We start from the raw sequence: 18,457 nt of genomic DNA, 5'->3' as shown, positions 1-18,457 counted from the left end.
TACATTTTGAATGCGGCTAGAGAATAATGACCACAACATTAATTTTAATTCCAGCAATTTGAATCTGCCCTGCATACGGGGTAACTTGAAAATACGGACAGCATGCCTAGGCCTCCAATAGCCCCATAGGAAATTTCTCACTGCCCCTTCCAGACATTTAAAAAAAGAATCAGGAACTCCGAGCAGTATTGAACGAAATAGTTAGAGAAACTTTGGCAATATGTTCATTTGACAATATTATATCTACCTAGGCTACTCAAAGTTTAGCTATGACTATTTTCAAAAGGGGTTCATATTAAGTTCAATGATGTTCTCAACATGACTACACAAACGTATGCCAAGATATATAGCAGTATCTACCACACCTATTGTAAAAGTAGATAATTAAAAATTTAAAATAACCTTAGTCTTAGAGAGATTTAACTTATAGCCAGAGAAGGTACCAAATGGTTCAGCCTCCTTGGATATAACTGCTACATCGTCAGCATAATGCCAGAAACCGGTCCTAAGAAGCTTGTTTCCGGTCCAGGGAAGGCGTGGATTGGCAGTTCGGGCTGGACTGTTCCCATGAGGCACAGGGTCAGACTGATTTGCATATGGCCATGTCTGAACTGGGGTGGCCGAGTGGGCTAAAGAACGGTGATGGATTAAACCCTGATCTTTTGACTGGGTGTGAGTGTTTGATTGGTTCAGATGCTCCGTCCATTACCACCCCCTTTTGTACCGCTTTTGACCGCCATAAGTGTGGCAGGGTATGCTCAGACATGAGTCCCTTTCTCACTTTGCCACTGGATTCAAGCAAGCCGGGCTGAAGATGGCTGTAATGCCAGAAACCGGTCTTCGGAAGCATGTTTCCGGTCCAGGGAAGGCATGGCTTGGCAGTTCGGGCTGGACTGTTCCCATGAGGCACAGGGTCAGACTGATTTGCATATGGCCATGTCTGAACTGGGGTGGCAGAGTGGGCTAAAGAACGGTGATGGATTAAACCCAGATCTGTTGACTGGGGGTGAGTGTTTGATTGGTTCAGATGCTCCATCCATCACCACCCCCTTTTGTACCGCTTCGTCAGCATAAGCCATTATTTTGAGACCAATACCATTTAACCAAACAGGCTGTATAACCTATTAAGATGTCTTAAATAAGGTTCAATATAGAGGGCGAACAACAAAGGAGAACGTGGACACCTCTGATGTGTGCCCCTACCTATTGAAAAAGAGGAGTGGCATCCCATCAGCACCTTAGTGACCGGGTTCTTATAGAGCGCCTGTACTAGTGTTATAATCATAGTCGGCCAGAGCGCTTCCCATGTCACCCAGTAATAGACCTTCTCTGAATCCAGCATATTCATACCTATGTTTTCCTTAGTTTTACCAGCCATGCCTAATACTGCAATTGCAGTATCGGTATGTGCTGTAGTATGTCTACCAAAGATGTATCCACGTTGAGGGGTAGAGGGGCTTGTAGTCACACCTTCCTCAAAGCACACCACTCAGAAAATCACATGATTGCACCCCTGGAAAGGTGTGATTTGATGAAGGTGTGACCACAAGCCCTTCTACACCTGCAGATCATGATCTGAACATATAGAAATTACCATCAAGGGACAAGTAGACCAATATAAGGAGAGGGATGCCAATCCCATAAGAAAAGGTAAAACCCATAACTGATTAATCTCATGGAGATTTGTGGGAGTCCACCTCATAGCATCTGAGTGGGTCTTAAGTGTGGCACTGTTGCCCCTCAAAAAGATTCCTGCATACAATTAGGCGACTGAACAATATCATCCAAAACACACCATAAATAAACAGTTAGAAGAAACTGATAGGAAAAAGTTCTCCATATTGAGTCTTCCCCCTGTGACACCACTAAAGCCCGTGTTAGGGGCAACCCAGGGTTCAGCACTTCCAAAGGGAAGCCATCCAGCCCATGACTTCAGTTCAGATTGCTCTTGCTTCAGTACTGGCAGAACACTGTTCTCCTCTAAAAGAGGTACTTCATTATCACTAAAGGCAGCTGTATCAATGAGTAAATATAACTATTGACATGTAAATGTCAGGAAAGAACATAAAATAATATCCAAACAATAAACTTGATACTCTAAAAGGATGCCACTTACTTGCCACACACTGCTAGACTGAGGATCAACTGTAACGGCTCTGCACAGACACAGCAAGCACCAATAGTATTCCACACACGAGATAACACAACACAGATCTTGCACAAGTCCAAATGTGAATTTTAAAAAAATCATAGGAGAAATATATTACAATTGTTAAAAAAACATTCATGCACATGATATTCATTTGATGTAAACAATACATAAAGGTTTCCTTAACAATCACATGCAACGACAAAAACTACAGATCAACCAGTGCCGTAAGAGCAAGCACTTGTAGTCACTTAGGATATCAAAAGCTTTGCACTGCAATACAAGATAGAATTTGTTCAAGTCATGCAATGCAGCACTGCAAGTCACCTTGCTGTGCTGCACTGCTTGACAGGAAAATGGTGCTGGTGCCCTTTTAGCTGTCTAGCACCAATGCAGGCACCCTTTCAGCATGGTGCAAGAGTTCCTGCATTGCAAGGAGTATTGATTGTGTAGAGGAAGGACCTTCCTGAACAAATACAATATCCTTAGGCCTTTTCCTGTTTCTATGTGTGCTGCAGAATGGAGCATGAGTAAAAAGAGGAAAGACTGAGAAGAAATAAAACATATCTATCCTTGTTACACCTCACCAGGGAAGGCAGAGGGTTTGAGTCAATTAATCAATCAATCAGTATTTGTAAATCACAGCAAATCACCTGTGAGGGTCTCAAGGCGCTGGAGTGCCTAGATACGTTGTCAAGTTGATCTATTTATTTGGATAACCAGGTCTTGAGTCCTTTCCTGAATTCCTGGAGTGATGAGGTAGTCCTGCGGTGCAGGGTAGATCATTCCAAGACTGTGGCTGCCAGGTGTGAGAAGGAGCATCCTACGCTGCTGCCTCAGTGGATCCGGGGAAGAGGAAGACAGGTCATAAATGTCTGGTTAGTTGGTGATAAGGTCATGCGTCTGTTATTATATGCTGGTCCTTCGTGGTGTTGGACTTTCAATGTTTGGGTCAGCATCTTGAACTGTCATCTCATCTTGACCAGGAGCCAGTTTAGCTTCTTGAGGTGGGGTGTGATGTGGGTCGGTCTTTGATAGGTCGAGGATGATTCTTTCTGCTGAGTTTTATATTGTCTGCAGTCTCTTCAGGAGGCGTGCGGTCATTGCTGCATAGAGTGTGTTCCATAGTCCTGTAGTGCTGGTGACGAGGGCCCGCATGACAGTCTTTATGGTATTGACTGGGAGCCACCTGGAGGTCTTGCAGTGCATGAGGTGGGTGTGGAAGGAGGCAGATGAGACTGTGTTTACCTCTTTCTTCTTGGAAAATTTGCTATCCAAGATGATGCTGAGGATGCGAGCATGATCTGTTGTGGAGTGGGTTTTGCTGCGTTCAGTCAGCCACCATGTGTTGTTCCATGGCAAGGTGTTGTTCCTAAAGATGAGAACTTATGTTTGAGTTGAGTTTGAGACAGTTCTACTTCATCCAGTCAGCAACATTCATCATCCATCTGTGGAAGTTGGCTCTGGTGGCAAAAATGTCTTCTGACAGTGCGCGGATGACCATGGCGTCGTCGGTGCAGAAAATTATGTTGAGTCTGTGTAATCTGACACTGTTATCCAGGGTGTCATTTATGTATTGAACAGGGTGGAACTGAGGGACGATTCTTTGGGGTCTTTGCTGATGTTTAATTCCCAGATCTACTACTTGTGATAAATCTGGTAATGCATTATAAAGCAGGATGTTGTGTGGAAACACCGTCGCAACGCTCATGGAAACGCCTCTCTGTGCAGAGTAAAGCAGAAAATTGCTCTGCTTTGCATTACTCAAGGTGGCCTTGCATGGCTTTATACATTTTATTTTTATTTTATGTGGTGTGATTGGTGCAAGAGTGACGCAAAGGGGATCGTAGTAGTAGTATCAAATTTGTTTCAATTTAAGAAACCATAAAAGGTCACAGTACAATGAATTTTATCCACAATAGGATCACGTTAATTGATTGATTGATTGTAAATAATTTATATCGCGCAACTAAAACCCTGAGGTATCAAGGCGCCTAACAAAATGAATCAAAAAATGGCAAATCAAGCTACAGGTATGCGTGCACAAAAAGACGAGTCTTCAGGGCCTTTCTAAATAACTGCAGGTTAGGGAGAGACCTCAATATCCCTGGGAGAACATTCCACCACTTAGGTGCCAAGGCGGAAAAGGCTTTACCACCCCATCTAGCTTTTCGAATACGCGGGACTGATAGAAAAGCCTTGCTTGAGGAACGTAAGGTCCTGCAAGGACTGTAACAGGACAGGATAGATCCAATTCCTACAAGGCTGTTTTTTGCTAAAGCCTTATAGATCAGGCACAAGATTTTAAACAAAATACGGTCCTCCATGGGGAGCCAATGAAGTCGTTTTCTGGCCAGGGTGGCCGAGGTGCCTCGAGGTAGATCCAGAGCAAACCTAGCCGCTGCGTTCTGGACCACCTGCAAGCGCTGCAGCAGACTTTTATTCAGTCCTGCATACAGCGCATTGCAGTAGTCCAGACGAGAGCCCACTAGAGCAACTGACAGCTGTTTCCTAGCCTGCTGCGAGAGATAGTGCCTGATCTTCCTCAGTATGTGGAGAATGCCCCAGCAGGTAGAGATGGTCCTGTTTACCTGTTGACACATACTGAGGGTTGGATCGATCACTACCCCGAGATTTTTAGCAGATGCAGCAGGGACAAGACATACTCCCAGTGAGTCTGGCCACCAATCGGCTGACCATACCTCCTCCTTACCTCCGAACACCATCACCTCAGTCTTCTCCCCATTCAGTTTCAGCGAATTGTGAATCATCCACTGTCCGACAGCCTCCATACAAGATCTAAAATTGGAGGCTGTCGGAATAACTGGCTGGGAGAGAGAGACGAGGATCTGGGTGTCATCCGCATAAGAAACTACCTCCATCCCAAAGGATCTAATTAGTCTGGCAAGGGGGGTCACATAGATGTTGAAAAGGGTCGGGCTCAGCGCCGACCCTTGAGGGACCCCACATTGCACAGACAGGGATGGAGATAGAAATGTACCTAGCTTCACTCTTTGCTCTCGTTGACCGAGGAAAGAGGTAAGTAGAGCTAATGCCTCCCCCTGAACCCCAATCTCCCTCAGGCGAGATGTTAAGACTGAGGGAGAAAGGGTATCGAAGGCGGCTGTAAGGTCTAAAAGGATCAGGAGGGAGGTCTGTCCCCTATCCACACACATACGGATGTTATCCAGTACTATGGTGAGGGCAGACTCAGTGCTATGTTCCCTCCTGAATCCATGCTGGGAGGGATCTAAACAGCCTGAATTCTCCACAAAGGCAGCGAGATGTTTGTTCAGATGGATTTCTAACATCTTCGCGGGGGCTGGGAGCAGTGAGATGGAACGGAAATTCTTTAGTACCCCAGGGTCGAGAGAGGGTTTCTTGAGTAAAGGTTTTACTACTGCATTTTTCCACTGCTGAGGAAAAATACCCTCCCTCATGGCCCTGTTCATGATGTCTACAAGAGGGGGTAAAAGAGAATTTCTACACTGCTTTAGGATCTTAAGTGGGCAAACATCTAGAGGAGAGGCAGATTTAATTTTATCAAGAAGTGTCTCTGCATCCTGTAGGGAGAGAGAAGGGAAGGATTCCAGGCAGCATGCCTGAGGTCTCTCCGAAAGAGCAGAGTCCAGGGCAGCGGGGACAACGGGCTTGGTGGTAACAGGTCTCAGTAACTCTATATATAACTAATACTTATGAAGGGAACTGCCAATACAATAAGTGTAATTCTTTTGCATAGGAGAGATAGGTTTAGTTTTAGCTCATTGTTCTGGATTTTATTCTGTACATAAGGCCGCTGTAACACAACTTATATTTCAATTGTAATTGCAAATTTGTACATGATCCGGTTGTATTCTTATTGTTTTTTGCACAATTTAGTATATGCTCTGTTTCCTCATTGTTGGCTGCTAATTCCAAACTTTATTCCTTGAAATTGCCATATGATCGCACTTTATGTGTCAATTGGTATGTCTCTTTTAAAGTGGACCTCCTTGGAGTTCCAAAACATTAATAAATTGAATTGAATTGACAGTTACCAATCGGTCAAACTGTAATAATATGAACATCTTTACTCTTGTTGAATCTTTCTGCAACAAACTTGCAGATTGCTTTCAGTCATATGTTAACATCGTCTTCAAAAAAGTTACCTCCACTCACCTGCACTACTGAAATTCACTATATTTAGTCATTCCTAAAGCTACTATAAAGAAACTGCAGGTGTTCAAGAACTCTGCAAAGCAAATCCTATTTATTAAACCAAGAAATCAATCAGTTCAACAATCCCTTCACCTTCTTCATAGACTCCCAGAATAACATTAAATGTTCTAGGCATCACCCATTGAGCACTCTGTGGCATCCTAGGTTTTAGAACCACCTGGAAAGCTGGTTCTGTAACCTAGGAGTGATGCGTAGGTGATAACCCAGCTTGAGGCATGTAGAGAAATTGAAGTCTTGGCTGAGAGAAGTTGCTTGTACTTATGAATTGTATGTGGATGGGGTCTCTGTAACATATTTATCACATTACCCCCTCCTGTGCTCATGGGTCAGTTTGTCATGAGACATGGCCCTCCTGTGCTCATGACGAGGTCAGCTCAAAGGAGGTCATGACGAGTTGAGCTCAAAGGAGCTGAGCTCGTCAAGACCGCGCCCGTTAAATATATAACGCTCGCATGCTGGGCTGATTCCCCTGCTGTGCTGAGCGTTCCATTGGAACGGGCGTGTTCGTGACAAGCTCAGCTCGTCATGAGCACCGGACTGCCGTGGCTCATGGTGAGCTGACCTTGTCCTGAGCACCGGGGTGCTGTGAGCACCCACCCCCCAGCACAGCGGGGGAAACAGGCCCGCAGTGAAGGGGTTAAAGACATTCAACATCTCTCGGATGGACACATCTTCATTTCCACACTGGCGATGATCTATCTACATGCACCTGCCTCACTCCAGCATATATTATGGAAATGAAGGAAATTGCTCAACAAAAGGCCCGAAGCTGAAGAATTCAAGTCAGCAGCTTGTTAGACTCGCGGAGACCCATCGCAGCAAGTACCCCAAGAATTATATATTTTTTTTTACATAAAAAAGATATCTGTACCATACTCCTTTGAAGGGCAGTTGGTCTCGAGCGACACTGTCTACTCTTGTGAAGCATCACCGGCTGATCCCGTCTGGAGCCCCACAATCGAGTGCTTCTCGCGGATCCATTATCTCTGTTTACTCTCTCTGAATCTCAGCGGCAGTCACACTCCATAAAGAGGCCCTGTGGACATCTTGAAACAGGATCTGTCTTCGCACATCTCGGTGATATGCACACCGTTTTCTGTACACGGCCTACTTGCATGGCCTGATTTATGGTGTATTTTTGCGTGTCTCAGTGATAGGCACACCTTTCCCCGCACAGAGCTTTATTATAGGGGGTCCTACGAGCCAACAACGCAGCGTGTCACTGTGAAAGGCACACTTCATTTGCATTTACACACTAAGCAAGTTCCTCGCCTTTGGTCACATGCGCACCACTGTTAATAATGCTTCCCCACCGGACTGTGTTGACAGTACTGTGGGTGTTTGCAGAGAGTAAACAGAAAGTGAACCTCTGGGACACGCACATCCTAATTTTTGCTCCACATGTCAGCCGTTCTTGTAATTTTTGAGTTACAGGTTCTCTTTCATGCTGTTAGTTAATGAAAAAGTTTACTATAGTTTCTGGCTCCACACTGCCTACACTTTTATACTCGAGTAACTCCGAAAAAAAATGAAAGTGTTTTATATTGCCAACAACTGGTTTAGTTATCTTTAATTATTATCTAACCAATCTATAACAGAACAAACCAGCATGCAAAACAATCCTACACCATTGATTTTATTTTAACTCTACAGGAGATCCAGCTCTAAGGCGGTCAAAAAGGAAGAGCGTTTTTGCACAAAACGCAAGGATGTGTGGTGCCTCACTAAGTGCAGAAAGGAAGACCTTCTTGTTGTTACATTGTCTTGGGTCAGAGGGGCAAGAAGTGTTTGAACATCTTCCGTAACTGTCTGAAGAAGATGTAGCTGATCGAAATGCTTATGAGATTGCTAGAAAGAAACTCGATCTACATTATCTCCCTAAATTTAGTTCTGTACATGACAATATCATCAAAATGAGACCATGACGCAGTACATTACTCTGTTACATAACTTGGAAAAGGCTTAGGAAACAATGTGGGAGAATAACAATCCTTCTTTGCAGGAGGTCTTGACTACAGCAAAGACACTGGAACATTGAAAGACGGGTGTACAGGTCATTCACAAAGATGCCCTATTGGCGAATAACGTGATGCTATACCGACTATACCAATTCATGAATTGTAACACCAAATTAATTGTGTATTGTATTGTCTGCCAATGTGGTTTAATCTACATTGCAGCACTATACGTCCCATAAAGGAACGTATACAAGAACATATAAGGGCCATCAGGAATAATAACCACAATTATCCCCTAGCGGTCCACTAAAACAGTACACACGAAAAGTCTGAAATTCTCAATATCAGATTCCATGGAATAGAAGTAGCTGAGGGAAACCCGAGAGAGGGGAATTGTGCGTTGGTGCTGAGACAACTTGAATCAAAGTGGTTGATTAAGCTTACGGCTGTGGAGTCAGGGATAAATGTGAACAGAGAACTTCATGTTTTTTTGCAAGAGTGAGTCTGTTTAAAAAAGAATTGTCTGTTTCAATTATGTTTAAATACACAATCTATGCAATCTAGACAGACCAAATTTCTGCATCATTGTTTGATTTAATGTAAAATCACAATAGGTGCATTTGTATTTTTGTGACACAAAGGGATGTACAAAAGTTCCCCGGGAAGAGTGACGGAGAGGGGTGTGTGTGCTGGTGAGTGGGGGGAATCCCCTAGTTGGAACTAGAACCCTCACACACCCAGCAAGCTAGGTGTCATGCTTCATCATATGGGCTCTGCTCCTCGTCAGACTGGCGCTGCAATGTCTGACGGGCTCCCGAAACCGGGGCTCTTTATCGGAGATCTTTTGTTCCCGCCATATGGTGCATGCGTGTGAGAGGGCCTGGGGAGTGTGGTCGTGACGTGGGTTTTAAGTTAAAAAAGGTGAGTCAGTCCACATACTGAATTTATTCTCGTAGTAGACTCCCTTGGTTAAAAACAAAGAATGGTGGTGTGGGAGGGGAGAGACAATGACCCTAACACTATTAGGGTGAATTGGACTACTACCCTCAATTATCGGTCGACATGTTTCTTGCCTGATGGCAATTCTTCAGGACCTAAATAGGATCGTACCACACAGTGAAAATACTAGTGATAGGGTCATTGTCTCTCCCCTCCACCACCACCATTCTTTGTTTTTAACCAAGGGAGTCTACTACGAGAATAAATTCAGTATGTGGACTGACTCACCTTTTTTAACTTAAAACCCACGTCACGACCACACTCCCCAGGCCCTCTCACACGCATGCACCATATGGCGGGAACAAAAGATCTCCGATAAAGAGCCCCGGTTTCGGGAGCCCGTCAGACATTGCAGCGCCAGTCTGACGAGGAGCAGAGCCCATATGATGAAGCATGACACCTAGCTTGCTGGGTGTGTGAGGGTTCTAGTTCCAACTAGGGGATTCCCCCCACTCACCAGCACACACACCCCTCTCCGTCACTCTTCCCGGGGAACTTTTGTACATCCCTTTGTGTCACTAGTCTATAGGACGAGTACACTGGACCCCGTAAAATATTGTCCTATCTATGTCCCTCCCCCTTGTATTGAGGGCATTTGTATTTTTGCCTGCAGTACAGCTTATTTAAGATCAATAACAAAACTGGGAAAAGTGTATTGAGAGAGCCATAAAGATATGCAGAGATTTTATGAACATCTGTATATATATGACTGCTTTGCAGGAGGAATCTGTGTCTATGTTTCATAAGACTGAGGAAAATTGTTTCAAAGAAAATGGAACAAGATAGAACTTGGATATATGGAGAAATTGAGAGAAATAGGGTAACACCGAGCAATGTACCTAACATTTCATTTCATCGTTCTTCATTGCTTTTCACCTGTCTCTATTTATATGTGCAGATATATGAGACCACTTGTAGTGCACTTTTGGTGTTTTTACTATTCAATCTCTCTCAAATGCGGTTGGGAATGATCAATTTATATATGGATGTGTTTTTTTTTCTCCGCAGTGGTACGAAGAGTATAATCTGTTAAACAAAAGATAAATAACATTGGTTCAAAACTAACAGGAGGATAAGGAACATGCATGACATCCAGTCACTTTAAAATGGAGCTGACATTATCAACAAACCTATGGTAAATAGGTCTTTTTAACATTGGATGAAGGTTGGGTCAGTGACCCCAGATGTGCGTGACGTACGTAAAAAGGGTTGCGCTTTAAAATAAATCGGAGAGTCTGGAATCAGTTGTTTGATGTCATATAAACGGGACGCGCTGAGAGGAAAAGGGTATACGGTTGCCCTGAAGGCTTCGGGGCAACTGGGTGAATCTGCCCCTGGGCAGGCAGAAAATGGCCATAACATGTCCCCAAAACTGATGAGTGACCTTTTCCCAAGAAACTCCTGCCAAGCATTATATAAAATAACATCCCTGGTGTATAGTGGTTTTGTGCCCCCTTTGGGAGCAGATCAGCCCTAAAGAATGGCTAACAGTCCCCCAAGGGTGGTAGAAAATGGCCAAAACATGTCCCCAAATGTAGGGAGGGACCATTGGACAATGATTTTCTCTTCAACATACCTATTTATTAAAACACCATATATCAAGTAATTTTTGGCATCCCTTGCAGGGAGAACAGACTACAAAATGACAGATCTACTCCCGGGGGACATAAAACAGCCATAACATCTGCCAAGTAATGGGGAGCGACTCTTGCCCTGTTGTCTAGTGAGTGTATTCCTGCTGCACGGTTGCAGTCACGCCTGTGATTCTGCAGCAGTCATGCACTGCAGAGATGCACAAGGGGCAGGGGAAAACACTCACCCTACTCCCCAATATCTCTCTCATTTACCTGTCTGCTGGACGCGCTGGTAGCTAATGACTTTTGTTCACATTGGCATGATGTGTACAGGCGGATGTCATCAGATCACCAGAGGAACGGTGGGGGGTGGCATTATCCCTGGTTGGGGCATGAGGCATGGGGCATGCTGCGTCCATCCTAAGTACCCAAGGGCTGATGCTGAGAACATGTCCAGCACGTCCTTAGCACTCAAGCAGTTAAAATAATGAACACATGATACGTTTAACATCGATATTACTGAAAATATTTTTTAAAACATCATTATTTTTTAAACAGTATTACTTATCTCAAAAAACAATATTCTTGTCAATGACATTTGAGCATCATAATGTTTGGCTGTCACAAAATGTACATTTCGATATTTATATCTCCGATAATTTTAAACCCAATATTTTGTCTATACACAGATTGGGTGTGAAGGGGATGTTTTACTGCTGGAAAAATTAAGTTACAAGCCAAGAATGTAGGGCATTGTATTCTTCCTATATGTGACCAATCAAATCAAATAATGCACCTGTATGAGATTCAGAGGGTATTTCTCCCCATATGATGGGATTGTCAACCATTGTAAAGTTGTTCTGTTTGATGTATATATCAACATGATGAAAAGATTGCTCTGTTTCTGAGTTCACTAACTTTGGGAATCAAACACTCATTCAAGAGAACATGGTAGGCTGTCAGGATGGGGAAGTCCCATGTATGTCTTGGGAATGTTAACGTTTACATACAGACATCCTGGCCCATCACTGTGAAGTCACTCTAGGTTTTTGCTATTTCACTTATTGCGTATGATAATTCTGTGTTCTACAGAGTCTCTTCATTAAATTATGAGATTTAAGGGAAGGCACCCAGAGTGCTTCCATCTCTGTAGAAGTGAGTACTGCCCCATCTGTCTGGACACTGAACTAGCAGTGTTAGCAGCAGAATGCATTGCTGAAGGGGCATGGGGTTCTCCCTGTCTCGTGCAGGGAGTGATGGCCTCCATTGTAGAAAGGTACTCTGCAAGTCACCCTTAAACGTGATCTTGTTGTAGGGATTACTTTTTAGGATTTATTTTAGTTTTCCTTTTAACTTAGCATCTTTTTAAGATGGTGGTTTGAGCATGATGTCACTAAAACGTGAACTTTCTGAGCACATATGTATTCCTGGGCAGATATTGTTGTGTTATAGTCTGCACTGTTAGTTCCTGGAGCACACATATTAGAACACAATGTTTTGTTTTATTTTGTGCTTGTAGGAGACAACTCTTTCCCTCCAGACTAACTAAAGACAATGTCCTGCACCTCTGGCAGAGTGTGACAAGGCTGGTGTTTTGTTATGTAAATAGTGTCCATCTTGAACTCAGTGAAGGGCACTTCACACCATTGTTATTGTAGAAACTGCTTTGACTGAGATGCAGCTCTGCAGGCCCGACCGCCATCCTAAGAAGGAACTCCACTGTTGCTATAGTTTTCTCCATAAAATCTCAAGGTTAATCTCAGCCTCATTTCTTGACTAGGTGGTTGAAAGAGGGGTACTTAGTTAATCCTTTGCATGCAGATAGCACAAGAAATCCTGACTTGTGAACTCTGTGGAATTTTCTCCACATTAAAATCCTTTTGGTGACAGGAGGATTCCAGTGCAGGGCTGTGTTATAACCGTTCCGCAACCACCTCCTAAAGTGGTGGCTTCTTTAGGCTAGAAAGAGTCCTGTGAGCTATGCACTCATCTGTTAAAATCGGTATGGCATAGGTGCCCATCTTGTTCAGTGCTTTATCAGTGATTTAAATAAATTGTGACAAGAACCTTGGGCTTGTGAACTGCTTCTAATGGTTGTATAGTGGAATAAAGAATGCCTAAGTAACACATGCCTTTATAACTCAGTCACAACAAGGACCTTACCTCAACAACACAAGTTTCTACCACGAATGTCTATTCAATACATTAAAAACATCTAAACCATGCATACCATTAGCAAACATGCCTTAATGCATACATTGTAGTTTGCTAACATGAAATTTTATGGACTATTTTTGTAACACTTTCATTGACAAATAGTTTGCCTACATCAGTAATTGTGTCCAACAGTGCTTTTTAAAACTAAAATCTGTTGCAAGTTATCCCATTACAACATTAGTCCTTCTACTATTTTTACCAAAGTATATATGTACTAGCTCTCTAAAATGGCTGACATGTTATGGTTTTTAATTGTAAAACATAAATACACATTTGGTCATAAATAAACCCTCCTTTAAAAATCCAGTTCAAAACTGTTTTTTGTTTGAATTAAGGACCCCCACATAAAATACATATATATACAGACATCCACTCTTTTGTACTTAGTGGTACACTGAATCCCTTTGTGACCACACACAGCATTAGGAGGTGAGAATCAAGACCCACAAACTTTGATAAATACTGCCATCTAGTGATATAAAGAGGTCATTTGATAGGAATATTAGTTGAAAAGCAGTTATTCAATAAATCCAAAACATACATTTATAATGTATTTTTACATTTTATTTTAGACTTTTGGGAACATTGCTTCAGTGCTGAACATCTTCTTCCTTAAATAGTTCCACAAATCCAGAAGATAAATAACTCAATACACTTACAATGATGAACTTAAAAATGAGTTTCACCTTTTATTAAAGTAGAGGTTACATTTTTTTTTTACCTTCCAAATCTAAAACCCTTGATTACCTCAGTGCAGGTGCTGAGCAGTGACCGGGGAGCAAAATTACTATTCCTACTTCACTGGGTAACTACCTCAGGACAGGATCTCGACAGTTAATGGGAAGCAAAATTACTATTTCTACACCGCTATGTACAAACCTCAGACATAGTGTTGGACAGTGGCTGGAGGGAAAAATGACAATTCATACTCTTCCAGGTACTTACTTCAGGGTAGGTACTAGACAGCAACTGGCTCCGATGTCACCATTAAAATTACAGCTGAACTTGTTTTTCCCCTAATACACAGACCTTTCAATTTCTGTAAATAATTTGAAAAACAAACAACTAAATATATAAGAAGACAAAGAACGAATCACAGAAACAATATTTTTTTTAAACTATGCATGTCCAAACCTTATAATTTTACCCATTACAAGCAATAGAGTGTGCTACAAAAAATGTTTTTTTTTTTAAGATATTGAAATTGTTTCTCACGAGCAATAAACATTTTTAAAAACCCATGCAAAACCTTTTTCCTTAGCAGGTATTTTTGTTCTTCAAAAAATCTATTTAACTATTTACTATTCACAAAAGGTCTTTTCTTTCAAATATTTTACAGATCATACCACACAACTTCTAAATGTAGAATCAATCTACCAAACAGCTAAGAGGACACGTATGACTGCAACAAACCTCATTACACAGGATTTCAAACCATCTCAGTTAAAAACTCATAAAAAAGTCAAACTTTGCTTGGTACTTATCTCAGATAAAGGTGCCGTACAGAGTTGGAAGTTACAATTCTATTCCAAATATACTTGATGCTTATCTTAACCCAAGTTTTAGACAGTGACTGAGGGGCAACATTACTATTTCTGCTCCACTGGGGAATAACTCAGGGCATGTGCTGGACATTTATTGGAGTGCAAAATAACTTTTCCTATTCCACTGCATACTGTTTTCAAGGATGTATGACGTTACAACGCATACTTTTACAACGTGGTTTTTACATCGCATACCATTACAACGCATAGCGCTTTTGGGTGTTGGATAGTGAATAGTTTAATTTACTATTCCAACTCCAGTCCCCGTGGAGAGTAGGGAAGGTTATTGGATAGTAAATTAACCTATTCCCTATCCTAGAGCGCCCCCCAGCGCAATGCGTTGTAATAGTTTACGTTGTAATGCCTGCGTTGTAATGGTAGTGCGTGGTAAAAGTTTCGTTGTAAACGTTGTATACTGTTTTCAAAGCAGTTGCTGGACGGTCTTTGGGGGTTAGACATTGCTTGTTCTACTAATCTTGGTTTTCATTTCAGGGCAGGTGCTGCACTGTGATTGGGTGTCAAAAATATCATTCCTATTCCACAAGGTACTTACCTTAGGGCAGGTGTGGGCAAGTAACTGAAAAGATAAGTTATTAGAAACATATTACTAAACAAGTAAATACAGACTTTTCTTTTAAGAAAACTGCAGAAATGGAATCCTGAAATTTCTCCACAAATTTACTAATTTGTGAAATAACTTCAGCAAAGGGAATGTAACCCAATGAACCATACAGTAGTATGAATGTTAGAAAATAACATTTCTTTTACTTTTTTCATGCAGGAATATAAATATTTAAAAACAAACAGATTCGTAAGCTTCTAAGAAATCCTCTACTACAAATATCCAATTCTTCAATCAGCCAACTATCCAAAAACCACATCTACCAGAGGTAAGTAAACTCACTAGAGAGAGAAACTTGTTTATTTAGACCATGGTCTTTTAAACAGTACAAAGCAAAACACGATCAGGATCCAAAAAGTACGAACAGACAAAATTCTACTAAATTATAAATAGTTAAAATTCAATACATGTTAAAAGAAGGTTAAAAGAGTAAACTCACTAAATCTCTAAGAGGCATATGTATGAAAGTCTGTGTTTGTTATTCTCAAAATGCGATTATTAGCATATCGTATTTTGAGAATCACAAACGGCGATGTAAATAAAAAATCACTAATAAATAGCGATTCCCAACAATTTGCAGAATTACACTGCAACCCCGCAATTAGCAATTCCTCATTTGCGAATTTGCAAATAAAGAATCTCAAAAATAGGGATTCTGCAATTCAGGTGCAGATTGATGACATCACACCCAGGAATTGGGACTGCCCATGCTGCACCTGATTGCCTAAGGCTGAGTTGGAGGCTGTGAGGAGAGGCAGAGAACTGAGCACTCCATTTTTAAACTTTTCCAATGTATCCCCAGGAGATAGAGAAGGACAATGAGGAGGCTGGGAGAAACAGAAAGCAGAAGTTCAGCGAGAAGGAGCAGGAGGTACTGATACAGGAGATGGTACACAGCCATGATCAATTGTTTGGGAAAAAATCACTCCGTGTCCCAGAGTCCAGAAAGAGGAAAGTATGTCTGGATTTCCAGGCAAATTAAATGCGATTGGTGTGACTCAGTACTCTGTGGAAGAGCTGTGCGAGCGAATGTATGATATATGCTCTAGGTCTAAGGACAAGGTTGCAACCAGGCTGGCAGCGGCTAAAAAGACTGGTGGGGAATACCAACTGCAACAGAGTCAACTCCCCTCGAGGAGTTGGTGGGGTCCACCCGTTAGCCCAAGAGCATCAGTCTTGTGGCTGACATTGACAGCTCTGACCTTGCAAACACCAGCCAAGGTATGGTGCATGCCAAATCCAGCCTCACACATCACCATCCCATTCACACACTCAGGAATGCACCAACTACAGAGCACATATGCTACTCCAGTACATGTTTTCCAGCATGCACAGCAATGCATCATGGAAAATGTAGTCAGATACTTTATTCAATGAGAAATATGGACCATGACACAAAATAAAAATGTGCCTTTTCATTCACAGCACCACCTGAGACACAGGATGACAGTGCAGGCGCTGATGAGGCCGCACATACAGTAGAGCAGGCAGGGCAGGAGGACACCAATTATACAACACAGACCACACCTGTCCCACCAAGAAAGCATACCATTGTACCCCCACTGCCACTCTTAGAGGCAGAAACACAGTCCATAGGGAAGGATGATGCCCAGGATGAGCCAGGCCAGCATGCAGCACAGGTCCAGGTACAGCACAGTCTGCAACATAGTGAGGAAAGATCTGTGAGACGCAGGCCAAGGGCGAGCACCAGTGCTGCCACATATGATGAACACACAGTGTTTGCTGGACTGGAAGGCAGCATGATGAAGGAACTGCGCCTGCAAACAAGATCGATTCAGTCAATTCACCGGCAGCTGGTCTCAGTAAACCATAACCTATGTGACATGAGCGAGAGCATCAGGGACATGACAGGTGCAATCAGAGAACTGTGTGCCCGAATTAAGCAAGAGCACGCAGCCACACGCAGGAGGAGACAACAGCTATACAGGTGTTTGGACACCTACAGCAAGGCGGTGAACCGCCTGTCTACTGCCACAACCCTGCTGGCAAGTCGCTCCATGAGCATGCAAGTGGATCCTGCAGCCAGGATGTGTCCAAGGGCCTGGTGCAGGTCCTCACCATGTGGAACAGCTGCAGACAGCCACCCCAAGTGGTACTGGACTCCTGGGCCCAGGGGATAGTGAGGAGCTGTCAAGCAGGAGCAGCATAACCCCATCAGTTCCCGAGACCAGGCGGAACAGTGGGAGACAGGGCACAATACCTGAGAAGTCAAGTGAGGGCAGTCAGCACCCTGAGCATGCACCAGCAGGACATTCCCAGAAGAGATGAATTGGCATCACTGAGGTTAGCAAAAGGGTGAAGTAACCCATTACAACTGGATTTGTGACTCGCCTACATACCTGCACTGTGGCCATAACATGTGAAACATCTAGTGACAACCATGAATTGTCAGTCAGGCTGCATGACTAAAATTATGCTGCTAAAGGATTGATTAAACACAGTCCTGCACCAAAACATCGTTAGCATTGTTTCATTATTTCACACCTAGAAATAGTTCTATGTGATCTCATCGTATCTCTGTCATCTTGCAGCTGCCCCAACTCCAACTGGTGGTCTGCAAGGTGGAGCTGGGCCCTCATCCACAGAAGTATATTTATCAGTTAGTTCTAATGGGATGCCTTTCTTCATAGCTATGCTGTGGAGCATTGCACAGATAGCCACAATCTTGCAGCAGGTCTCTTGGTTGCATTGTAGTGCTCTACCGCTTTTATGCAGGCAGTGGAACCGGCTCTTCAGTATCCCAAATTTCCGCTCAATTACACAGCACGTAGATTTGTGAGCATGATTAAATATCCTCTCCTTTGCATTGGTTGGATTAAGATATGGTGTCAGGATGAAGTCCTGCACTGCATATACACTGTCACCTACAGGATTGAAAACAAGAGGTAAGTTACTGTCCTCCCACCCCATAGATTTATTGAATGTTAGAATCTTTGAATGCATTTACCTAGCAGGTAGCCCTCACCAAAACAGCATTTAGACGTCTGTATATCCCACTTTGTCTAAAGATAAATGAGTTGTGAGTACTGCCTGGGTATTTTGCTGCAATATAATTGATGATGTATTTTGCATCGCAGATGACCTGTATGTATAGTGAATGATAAGATTTTTGGTTACTGATAGCATATTTATTGTTTTATTGGGTGAGTGGGCCA

Source organism: Lissotriton helveticus, chromosome 4_2, assembly GCF_964261635.1.
Source record: "Lissotriton helveticus chromosome 4_2, aLisHel1.1, whole genome shotgun sequence".
NCBI lineage: Eukaryota > Metazoa > Chordata > Amphibia > Caudata > Salamandridae > Lissotriton > Lissotriton helveticus.
This window is presented reverse-complemented; position numbering follows the sequence as displayed.